We start from the raw sequence: 11,927 nt of genomic DNA on the forward strand, positions 1-11,927 counted from the left end.
CAATGCCTGATGCTCACATGACAAGAAATCCTCCATTCCCTGGATGTCCCTAAAGATAATAGAGAAAATGCCACCAAATGAAGAAGGGACTCACTGGGCCAAACTTCTAATCACTGGGCAGTTGTTGTTAGACAAAAAACCTTTATCTTTTCTATCTCACTGTTCTCTTATAAAATGGTCATTCTTCATGAGATATGTCTTATGTTAAAATAGATGTGCATATTTAAAAATATCAATGAGAATTTTTAAATTGAGAGCAGGTTTACAGTTACAGTGAAGTTAAGAGGATGTAGAGGTGTATACACTCCCAGTGATGAGAACTCTGCGCTTAGTGCTTTATCTTCTACTATTTTATTAATGTCTTTAAGTATTAATTTAAAATACACCATCATATATCAAGTAGTAGTAAATCTTTTCAAGTTTTTCTCTTTTTAGGTTCATTTGATTTTTATGTTTGTTTGTTAACTGGGTTTTTTTGTTGGCTTTGTTTGGTTTTCTTTCAGTTTCAGTCTTTTGGGACACTGCTTCTCTGTGTGACTCTTGTTGTCCTGGAACACAGGCTGTAGACCAGGCTGCCTTGTATTCACAGACTCTGCCTGCCTCTGCCTTCCGGGTGCTGGGATTAAAGGCTTTCACCACCACTGCACAGCTCAAATTATTCTATCTCATGACATAAGTGGCTATTTCTTTTCTGAGGTTTGGTGCATGGTATTCTTAAGGAACTCTCTGCGTTCTCTATGTTATCATGGCCTCTTCCCTGGGGTTTCACACGTATCCTATCTCCTGAATGGTTCCTGGAAGTGTTAACCATTTGTCTTCTGTTAGCTTGGCTAACAAGTAATTGATTTAATTGGTTTAAAAAAACAAGCCTTAGGTTTTGAAAGCTTTTTTCCATTCATTCCCTGTTTTGAATTCTAATGAATTTTAATCTAGTTTTATTTTTTCCTTTGGATTGAATTCTGACCTTGCTGGGTGAAACGTGTAGAAGACTAACTTGTATTAGCTCTGTCCTTTTCCATCTTAAAAAATAATTAAAACATTGTTACATACTTTCCCTCTTTCATTTCCTTCCACCAACCCTCTCAAGCTGTCTCCTCCCCTTCAAATTTGTGCCTTCCTTTTCTTTAAGTATTATTGTTACATAGACACAAATGTACAATGCTAACTATGTGTTTCTTTTGCAATCTTTCCGTATAGTCCCATTCATTCCCACCACAGACTGCTCTTCTTTCCTCTCACACATCTTCACATGCTGTTTTCATTTTCACTGAGTCTTTATTATGGGGCAGATATACTCAAATTCCCTTATTTTGGATCACCGTGTACACATTCCTTCCTCATATTCCAAACTCCCAAAAATGATCACGTGTGCTCTTCATATTTCCTTCATTGTGCATCTAAATTCATTTTCCAAAATTGTTTATTGCTGGTATAATTTTTTCCTAATTCATAATTCCTATGTGAGCATGTGACAAAGGACAACAACAGAGGTAGAGGTGCATCATGGGAATCATCAAAACATCTCTGGAAAGAACTTGACAAATTCTCACTAAGATTGAAATTACTGAAATCTGTGTGTGCATGTGTGTGTGAGAGGGAGAAAGAGACAGAGAGACAGAGACAGAGTGAGACAGAGAGCGATTCCAAGGGATGATTTATAAGTTAGTACATCTCATCCATATATGAAGACAATGGACAAAAGAATAATGATTCAAATTTATCCGTGAATTATGAAAGGAGTTGGTGGAGGTAACTTAGTGGCTGATAGTACTCAGCATGGGCATCATTTTTGTGGTGATGATGTTTTTATTTTCTGTTTCTAGGTGGTACAAATTATGATTGCTCTCATAAACCTCAGCTTAGGAATAATAATGATGACAAATACAGTTTCTGAACCACTCATTTCAGTGGCCTTACTGAGCCCAGTTTGGGGACCAATAATGGTAAGTAAAATATAGTCTTATGTATCTGGAAGTAATAATACCCTGTTGTGATTATACTAACTTTGGGTGAGATCTCTCAATTTTTTAAGTAGTCTACAAGTTTGAGAACAGCATATTTAAGCCTGATTCAGTATTTCCTTGTTCTTGTTGCAATCTCCCATTTCATTCATAAAGATAGGTAGACCGTTTATTTAATATGTCACTTAAGATATATTGGGACAGCATGTACTCAAATACTCCTTCAGGAGTTACTTAAACTTTGACACAATTGATTTCCTCAGAAGATCATGGCTAATCAATCCTAGGGTTTGTTAGAAAGAGCAGTATGACTTCCAACCTACCTGTTTTACTGCTCATAACATTTTTACAACTATATCCTTAAACCAAGAATGACTGGCTTTCTGTCATTAACCTGGGGAAATTGAAATTTGCTTCTCGAGCTAGCAAGGGACCACGAAATTCTGAAGCCCATGAAAGAATGAATGAAACCAGGGTGTTGTTGGTAAAGAAGAGGGGACAAAGCTGAGCAGGTGATTAAAAGCATCTGGCAAATCAAATCTCAAATAAATAAATTGGATAACTGTAGATACATTCAGTTTCAATTTTTAATAAAATAACTAATAAAAAATTTGAAGAATTTTGAAAGTTAAAAAACTCTCCTCTATAATAAAACTTGAGAGAATTTGGTTTTTAAAGTTCAGAGTGTCAATTAAGTATAAAAATTGTGTATTTGCTTACCTATATGTTATGAACTGACAAGTAGAAAACAAAATGCATAACCTTGATTATTGGTTATTTTACACTTTAGAGTCTTATTCAAGTGTTACAAGGTTTCCATTTATTGATGAACTGGAGAATGAGAAAATTTGGTTATTTGGTAGACCTGGTACCTTAATTTTCCCTTCTTATTTTGCAACAGGTGTTTAAGATTTGAAGAATGCCTCAGACTGCCATATATTTCAAAGTTTAATGATACTTTATATATCAATAACAATACCAATGGTGATAATGATGATGATGATAATACCACCAATAATACCACTAATAGCTTACATTGCACTATAATCTGGGCACATAACTAAATGTTTTTGTATGTAATGTTCCACCTCTACCAATCACTACAACTTCTGAGAATTTGCCTTTATTTCACTATATAAATGAAAAATAAAATGAGAAGAAGGAAGGTTAATTTTCTCAAGATGTATTCAGTCCATGAACAAGAACTCAAAATCTCATTTATCTCCTCACTGTGGCTTTCTGATTCAATTTTATTGCCTACTCAATAACATCTTGGAAACCAACTCCCATAGCTCATGATGGAAGATCCAATTCAAGGTTTCGGGTCTGCAAGGGAAGCAATAGACTAACATCCAACCCCTAAGTTCTCATTTATAACTTTTTTTTTGGTTCCACATGGAGAGGTTTAATGAGAGAAGAAGAGTAGAAAAGAGGAGAAGTAAAGGAGGCCGGCCATGGGCACGTGGGTAGAAGGGGGTGTGGGGAGAGAAGAGACAGGGACGGAGGGGAAGAGAGCAGAGAAGAACAAAGAGCTCATTTATACCTTGATTTTTGTTGCAATAATGTGGTCCTAATGACAATCCTTAAATCTCCTAAATTAACCTTTGGAAAGCAAATCCAGACATCCACATATTTAGCTGAATAGTCTAAAGAGGTAAATTCAATCAAATTGAGAGCTGTCATTTTGATTAAATTGAAAATAATGGCCAAATAGACAGACTCAAATGAGCTACATTACTCTACTCATCATCTAATATATAATTTAATTTCTTACCATATTTTATTTTGAGCTTCCAATATGTATTTCAACAAGGATAGTTTCTTTTCTGTTTTAGTTGGGCTAACTTCTTTAGTTTGGTGCCATGCTGGTAAAATCTTGTTATATAGACTGGAGTGTTTTAACCTTCGTTTCTCTTGAAAGTATTGATGAGAGTTGAATAAGTTTTTAAAAACCTTAATAAGAAGTATGTGAAAGGACCTAATAATTTAAATTTTTAGAAGTCTTCAGTTTCTTTTCAAGACTGTGAAATATAATCTCAAAATGTCCTAAATATTAAACAACCATCTCCAGAGTAAGAAACTGCAGACAGCTTTGTCAGTGTAATTAGAGAAATGATCATTCCAGTCACAGATCTTTACGGGGGCAAGTACAGCAAAGAGGGACCATGGCTTATTCCTCCCTACTCAAAGCATAGAGAAAATATTACTATAATTTTGAGACACGTTTGATGGCTTCTGTGTATGATCCCATCACTCAGGAGGCATAAACAGGATAGCCACTCCAAGCACAAGCCTGGCCTGGTTTATGTAGCAAGCTCTAAGTCAACCAGAACTACATAACAAGACCTTACCTCAAACATGCAAAATAAACAAATGAAGTAATCTAATAAAAAAAACCTTGATGTTTCTCCTATTATCTCATTTTACTTTTCCTCTCTGCTCTTGTGGGTATGAGGAAAGTGGGTGACATAGAAAGCTGCTACTTTTTGGACAGTCGGTCACTTTAGTAGACCCAGTTGCTTCAGAAGAAAGGGTTAGAATGCTATAATTTATAACAAATGTTTAAAGATTTTTAACCTGGATATTTCCCCTCCTGACCAGTTCATTATCTCCGGATCCCTGTCAATTGCAGCAGGAGTGAAAACGACAAAGAGCCTGGTATGTATTTTGGTTTATTTGGCTATCAAAGGGGAGCAATTTCATCAACTGTGCATTCTGCTAAGATGTAAAGGGGTTGACTCTATCTTCCTAAAGCCATGGCTATGAGTTTAGAAGGACCTGACTTTCAAAAGTGTAGCTGAGCTACTGGTTCATAATAAGTAGCATCATGTTTGATAGATATCATATCAGGGCAGTTGGGCAGTTGCTGGGAGAAACCTGGTGCTAGTACAGTGAATTCAGGGAAGAAATGTCAGGTGGGGTTTACACAGATGTGCCATGAAGCTTCAGATACAGCACATAATACTGATACCCAAATATTTGCGGTGGCATTAATAAGTGAAGCATTGATTGACATGTTAAAATGCCTTCTTCAGATGTATCCAAAATAATAGATTTAAGAAAAACTATAGGGCCAGAGAGATAGTGAGAGGTTAAGAGCACTTGTTATTCTTACAGGGGACACTGATTTCTTTCCAAGCACCCACATGGTGAATCACAGACATGCATAACAATGCCATGGGATCTGAAGCACCCTTCTGGCTTATGTGGGTATCAGGCATGTGCATACTGCATGTATAGGCAGAGAAATCATTTGTAATCATGAAATAATAAATGGCCTGAAGAGACATTTACAATATGTCCATCATAAAGCTGATAAGGGCAAAAACCAAGAGTTCAACCATTGTTTCATTCTATAAAAACTGCATTTGAATTTCACTTCCTGCAACACGTAGACATCAACTTGTGTAGCATGATCAAGGTGACCTTTGAAACCCAGGCTAAACCCTGTCTGTCTCCTTAGCATCTTTCACCAACTCTGACCACTAACACGTAGCTCAGTTCCAGTTTGCTGAGTCGTTTTACTTCTCAAAATAAAGTTTATTTAAATGAACCATGCATAGGGGATTGTGGGGCTACATCTGCAGTATAGGAGGAAATATGCAAGAGGGACATGGCCATCAGCATCTACACAAGGACAGTTAGGCATTTGCAGCACAGTGTGGTGGAAACTGACAGACAGGCTCTCCAGACAACGTGTCAAAGACTTTGAAAATTTTACTAGCAAATTTGAAGAGCATCTTGTGTCCTTGAGAATCATCATTTAGTCTTAGGAAGAACAGTTATTATCTTTTATATTTTGGCAAGGGATTAGAAGTAAAGCTACTATAAGGAAAGACACAGAGACTAGTTTTGGCAAGAAGAGGATGAAATGCATTAATAATGTCATGATATATTTCAAATGTTGATGGAGCTATACAAAGAATGCCATTGATAATTGAGCCCCGGGGCTGGGGATTTAGCTCAGTGGTAGAGCGCTTACCTAGGAAGCGCAAGGCCCTGGGTTCGGTCCCCAGCTCCGGAAAAAAAAGAACCAAAAAAAAATTGATAATTGAGCCCCATTCCTTTCTAGGTCATCAGCAGTCTAAGTCTCAACACTATCAGCTCTGTGGTGGCTGCAGCTGCAAGTATAATGGGTATCATCAGTGTGGTTTTGAGTACACATGGTCCCTTCATTAATAATCATCCAATAGCCAGGGTAAGCATTCACTCTGCTGGTAGGATGTCATGGTAGAGGCAAGGGCTCACTGACTCTTGCAAAAGCAACAGTAAACACTCTGATCATAAAATCAATTTTAGGGATGGTATCGAAACACGGTGCTCCCCATCTTTAAGGAGAAGAGGGATGGCAATGGAGAGAAAGATTTGTAGGGATGGACTGGGAAGAGAGGCAGGAGGGGGCTGTGATTGGGATGTAAAGTAAAAATAAATTTTTGGGAAAAAAGAAAAAAGAACGTGAAAATAAATCAATTTGGGATATTGAAATAGTAGGGATGTAGGACAATATTTTGAGGATCAGGTGACATGTCATTATTTCTCTTCTGTCTGTAAATAAGTACAAAGAAAATCACTAATGTGGCTACTTCTCCGCCATAGGGACCCATATGTCATGTCCAACCTTCAGTTGCTGCCCCAGAAGGATCCAAAATAAAATCAAGTTCCTAATGGTGGGAGGTGTCAATCCTCTTGTGAGAAAAAGATTGATTGTATAGCTTATAAAATTTGCAAGACAGGTTTAAAGGAGTAAGCTTGTTGTAAGAAAGAGCAGATTGGGGTAGGGGATTTAGCTCAGTGGTAGAGCGTTTGCTTAGCAAGTGCAAGGCCCTGGGTTCGGTCCCCAGCTCCGAAAAAAAAAAGAAAAGAAAAAAAAGAACAGATTGAGAGAATGCTACCCCAAATGACCAGAACAAGTCACAAGGAATTGCCAATGATCAGTCAAAATGATCAAGAAAAATAACAGTTCCTACAGTTTAAAGTAGTGTATTATAAACACATATACACCTGCCACTTACATTGAAAAATCTACCCTTGCTTTGTTTTGTCTTTGATGCTGTTTTCAGTATGTGTGACTGATATTTAGGAAGATTGGAGTGTTACTATGTAGCCCAGGCTACCCTTGGGTTAAAACCACCCTCTCTTCTTAAAGTTGGGAATATAGTTGTGAGCTACTAGGCCTACCCTGTACTTGTTTATGCAAATTAAACTATATGTTATGTAAGATTGCTATCTTGCTGTTCTCTACTCATGCCTGTCACAAGGTCTGCACACAGAGACTAAGTGATCTGGTGACACACGAGCAAGGATGGAAACAACCAATGCAAATATTCTCATGGCCACTGAATCAGTATCTGTCATGTGCCAAGCTCCTGATCAATGGAGTAATGCACAGGAGGGGGACCATCTCTGATCACTGAAAATATTCAAACCTGCCAACTTTAGATACCAGGTCAAGGCAGAATTCACAACAAATGTGCCACCATTGGTCTTCCATTTTGATCCTGAGGCTTGGGGAAGATCCAGACAAAGCCAAATGCTTTGTACATAAGGAGTATGGTGCACAACTCTCCAGTGATTTACCACAGTTGTGACAATCACTACCAAAATAGTGCATAATCCAAATATATCTTATTACATGATGACGGAAGTTCAGAATGAGTCTCACTGTATAAAATCAACTGTTGGCAGGGCTGTTGTCTTTCTGTGAGTAGGGAAAATCAACATCCTTGGCTTTTGTGTTTCCGCCTTCTGTCCATATTCTTTGACTCCTCATTCTGCCTTCTATTTTCTAGGCAGACACTGAAGCATCCTCAGTCCCCTAGACTAGGATTCTTCAGATCTTACTTCTATGAGTAAAGATGTCATAATAACTTGGCCAGCCTGCACAGGCCAGGATATTCTTCCTATATTATCTAATAAACAACCTCTGTTCTCACTGTAACCAGGTTAACCCTATCCTTGGGGGGGGATATCCTGAAAGACTATTTTATTCAAATATAAAATATTATTATTTTCTTCATGTGGATTGTCTAGCACAGAGTTAGGGGTCTTGGAGTTAGGGGTCTCTGGTAATTTTTAATAGTTAAAAATGAGTGAGAAACTTCATGACAATCAGGAGACCAAGAACTTGTTTAGTTTTGGGCTGTATCAAAAGCTTCATTTCCAAACCCCTGGCCAGGGCTTTCCCTCTTTGGCATGGTAGTCATGGGTAGGAGGGCATATTTCAAACTTGTAATCTTCATTCTTTACATTCCTTGGAATGAATCTGTTTTTAGGCTTTGGATGCTTTGATGTTAGTTCTCAATTTGCTAGAATTCTGCATTGCTGTGTCCGTCTCTGCATTTGGATGTAAGGCTTCCTGTTGCAACTCCAGTGAGGTGAGTAGCAGTTCTTATTAGGACCTTAGCAGGTCTCAATTGTTCTGTAATCAGTCATACAAATTTACCAGCTTACAAGGACACACCGTTGTATCTTACCCTATTCAATAAAGACCATCAACTGCTTAGCCTTGTCCTCTTGCTACATCTTAAGAGGCTGGATGAGCAGGAAAACTGAGGTTCTCTCTGGGTTCCCTTATTTCATTAATAACAGGGTTTAAAGCCAGACTAGTAAGAAAGGTCAAGGACACTTTTAGGACGGTTTGAGGGAGGGAAACCAAACCACACCAAACAAAATGGGACAAACTGAAAAGACCTTTTTCTCCAGTCAGAGGGAAGATGGACAGAAAGACTGCAAAAGCCTAGAAAGTTTGGGAAAACATATTTAGGAGTGCAAAGCCACCTCTCCAAGTTCAGAGGTCACCCCTTCCATACACTGTACCAGGTACACATGTTAGAAATAAAGACAGTTTATCAAAAAACAAAAGCATTCCTAAGTGCAGAAGTGGACTAGTGAGCTGCAGAGAGGGCCTGAAGGGCATCCAGCGGCAGAATGAAGCAGGGTTTTTTATTGGATATTTTCTGTATATAGATTTCAAATTTTATCCTTTCTCCTGGTTACTTCCTATCCCATTCCCCTCTCCCTGCTTCTATGAGGACACTCTCCATCCCAGTCACCCACTTCCACATCACAGCCTTAGCATTCCCCTACACTGGGGAACCTAGCCTTCACAGGGCCAAGGGCTTCTCCTCCTATTAATGGCAGACAATGCCATCCTCTGCTACCTATGATGCTGGAGCCATGGGTTTTTCCATGTGTACTCGTTTGTTGATGGTTTACTCCCTGGTAGCTCTGGGGCATCTGGATGGTTGATATGTTTGTTCTTCCTATGGGGTTGCAAACCCCTTCAGCTCCTTTAGTTCTTTCTCTAACTTCTCCATTGGGGTCCCCATGCTCAGTCAGATGGTTAGCTGCAAGCATCCTCATCTGTATCAGTAGGGCTCTGGCCAAGCTTCTCAGGAGACATTCATATCAGGCTACTATCAGCAAGCACTTCTTGGTATCAGCAATAGTGACTGGATTTGATGGCTGCATATGGGATGGATCGCCAGGTGGAGCAGTCTCTGGATGGCCTTTCCTTCAGTCTCTGCTCTATTCTTTGTCCCTGTGTTTCCTTTAGAAAGGAGCAATTCTGGATTAAAATTTTAAGGATAATGGGTGGCCACATCTTCCAACCAGGGGCCTTGTCTAATATCTATAGGTTCTCCCTCCCCTTTTTTGGGGCATTTCAGTTATTTCATCCCAGTAGGGCCCTGGGAGCCTCTTGCTTTCCTGGCATCTGGGACTTGCTGGTGGCTACTCTGTGTTCCCCATCCCCCATTGCAACACAACACTGTTCAAATTCAAGACCTTTATATCATCCCTGTCTCCTCTCATACCTGATCCTCCCCCCCCCTTTTTTTCCCATCCCCTTTCTATCTTCCTCCCGTATCCCTCCCACCCTTTACCTCCTGTGAGTATTTTGTTCCCCATTCTAATAAGGAATGAAGCATCTACATTTTGGCCTTCCTTCTTCTTGAGTTGCATACCCGGCCTTTTGTGTGTGTGTGTCTGGTGGACTCACTACCCCACAAACTTACCAAGCATGCTGTCTTCCTTAGATGAAACCCAAGTGAAGAAGAGCTTAGAGTCCTTTTCTGTGTACTGGTTTCTTTCACATGGTAATCTTTTGTTGCTGTTATTTGAGAATGCCCTACCTGTGTATAATGTACTTTAATCAAATCCAGCCCCATTCCCTCCACTCTAATTCTCCCTTTCTAGCCCCTATTCTCCTGTTTAAACTCTGTTCATAGAGTTGGTTGGGATGTTGTTTCTCAGAAACTTTCAGTATGTGCACACATGGCCATTGTCTTAACACAAGGCTGCAAATGCTCTTGAACAAGGACAAGGAAGAAGGTCACAAAAGAAGAAGAAATTCAAATATGTAGGAGGAGAACAATAAGTAGAAGGAGATAAATGGCCAGGAAGTAGACCTTGAGCACAGTATGTTGGATAAGCTGCTTCAGAGTTCGTATAAGAAGCTAGTGTAACCCAGCCACTGCTCCGTAGAGCTAAGGAATTCTATCCCTGCTGCCCTCTTGTGTGTTAACCCACAAAAGCAGTGGGTTAGGCATATGCACATCTTAAGTATGTACATCTTCTTCATTCTACTGCTGCCTTATGTCCCTTGATTGAGAAAGACAGAATATATTTCCATGTGTCATGATGCTTCTGCCATTCTGGGACCCTGACATTTGTGCAGAACTTCATTCAAGGTCACCATGTTAAGTTGTATGTGCTGCGTCAGCAGGAGCAGACTAATTTGGAAGAATGCCACTGTCATTCTCTGTGACACTCTGGTTCAAGAAACCCTTCCATACAAAATACTAATGCTCCAAGATGCAGCTCAGTTGCCACAGAAAGAGTGTCCCAGGTTTGCAACACCTCATGATCCAAAAAGTGGCCCAGACACCACTCCGTGTGATGTTTGATTTAACTTAATAGACAGTGTAGACATTAGTAACAGTGACACTATAGGGTAAGGAAATGGAAGTGCTGACTATACCGGGTGACTCAATAACATTTTGATTCATTTCACAGGTTCTTGTAGTGCTACCATCAAATCAAATCCTGCTGTGACAGGGATGGCACCCTCCATGCCACTTCAACAACTACTACTACTAGAACACCAAGGAAAAAATGTTCCAGAAAATGTATACCTAGGAGAAATAGTCTAATTTTGATGTGTGTGTGTGTGTGTGTGTGTGTGTGTGTGTGTGTTGGTGTGTGTGTGTGTATGCAATCACTTCCCTGGAAGTTAATACTGCATTGCACTGGATTCTGCTGCAGATATCAGACATACCGAAAATATATAAGTCAAGCAATTACTAGATCAATACTTTAACATCTTCCATTCATTGGATGTACAAGGGGCAATGCATTAGCAAAGAAGTTTTGAAGGCAAATTGAAAAGAAAACCTGTGTTAGTGAAGTGAGGTCTCCAAAGAGTGAAGAGTGAGGTTCACATCTTATTTGAGCCTTTTGTTAAATAAGTAGGTTTAGCTTGCTCATGACAGACACATAAAGTATGTAAGACAACAGGTGTGTTAAAGTACTAATGGTAGCAACCAATTTTAATCACTCTGTACATGCTCATCATATAATAACATATGGTATATTTTAATTGATATAGTGAAAAATTATAAGAGAAATGATTGAATCAGAATACATGATTATTCAATGTACACACACAAATTCATACATCTATATTCATATGTATATTTATATGAATTTAATGCATCTCTATATACATAGGATATGTATAGTGTTGATATGGAGATTTTAGAGATTACACATACACATATGTGTATGTATTACATATGACCTAAAAATCACTTATTACTGTGTATTGAAGCTGTAATCTCATTTATAGGCTCACATGATTAAACTCTTGGTTCCGAGTAGTGCCATTCTTTCAAGAGATTTCTGAATGTTTTAGATATGAGGCCTAACTTGTGAAAATAAAAAACTAAAGGTTGGCTTTGAAGTTTA

General features: G+C 38.9%; 1 pseudogene across 1 annotated transcript in view; it reads left to right on the plus strand.

The window, feature by feature from the left end:
- Positions 1–11,927, plus strand: part of Ms4a4c-ps1 (membrane-spanning 4-domains, subfamily A, member 4C, pseudogene 1) — a 30,738-nt pseudogene extending 18,811 nt beyond the window's left edge. Inside the window, exons 3-7 of the transcript XR_015653013.1 lie at positions 1,824–1,943; positions 4,563–4,619; positions 6,034–6,159; positions 8,234–8,335; positions 10,977–11,927. The product of XR_015653013.1 is annotated as a membrane-spanning 4-domains, subfamily A, member 4C, pseudogene 1, transcript variant X2 (transcript). The remainder of the gene's footprint in view (positions 1–1,823; positions 1,944–4,562; positions 4,620–6,033; positions 6,160–8,233; positions 8,336–10,976) is intronic.

Source organism: Rattus norvegicus, chromosome 1 (genome assembly GCF_021556685.1).
Source record: "Rattus norvegicus strain SHRSP/BbbUtx chromosome 1, alternate assembly SHRSP_T2T, whole genome shotgun sequence".
Classification (NCBI taxonomy): Eukaryota; Metazoa; Chordata; class Mammalia; order Rodentia; family Muridae; genus Rattus; species Rattus norvegicus.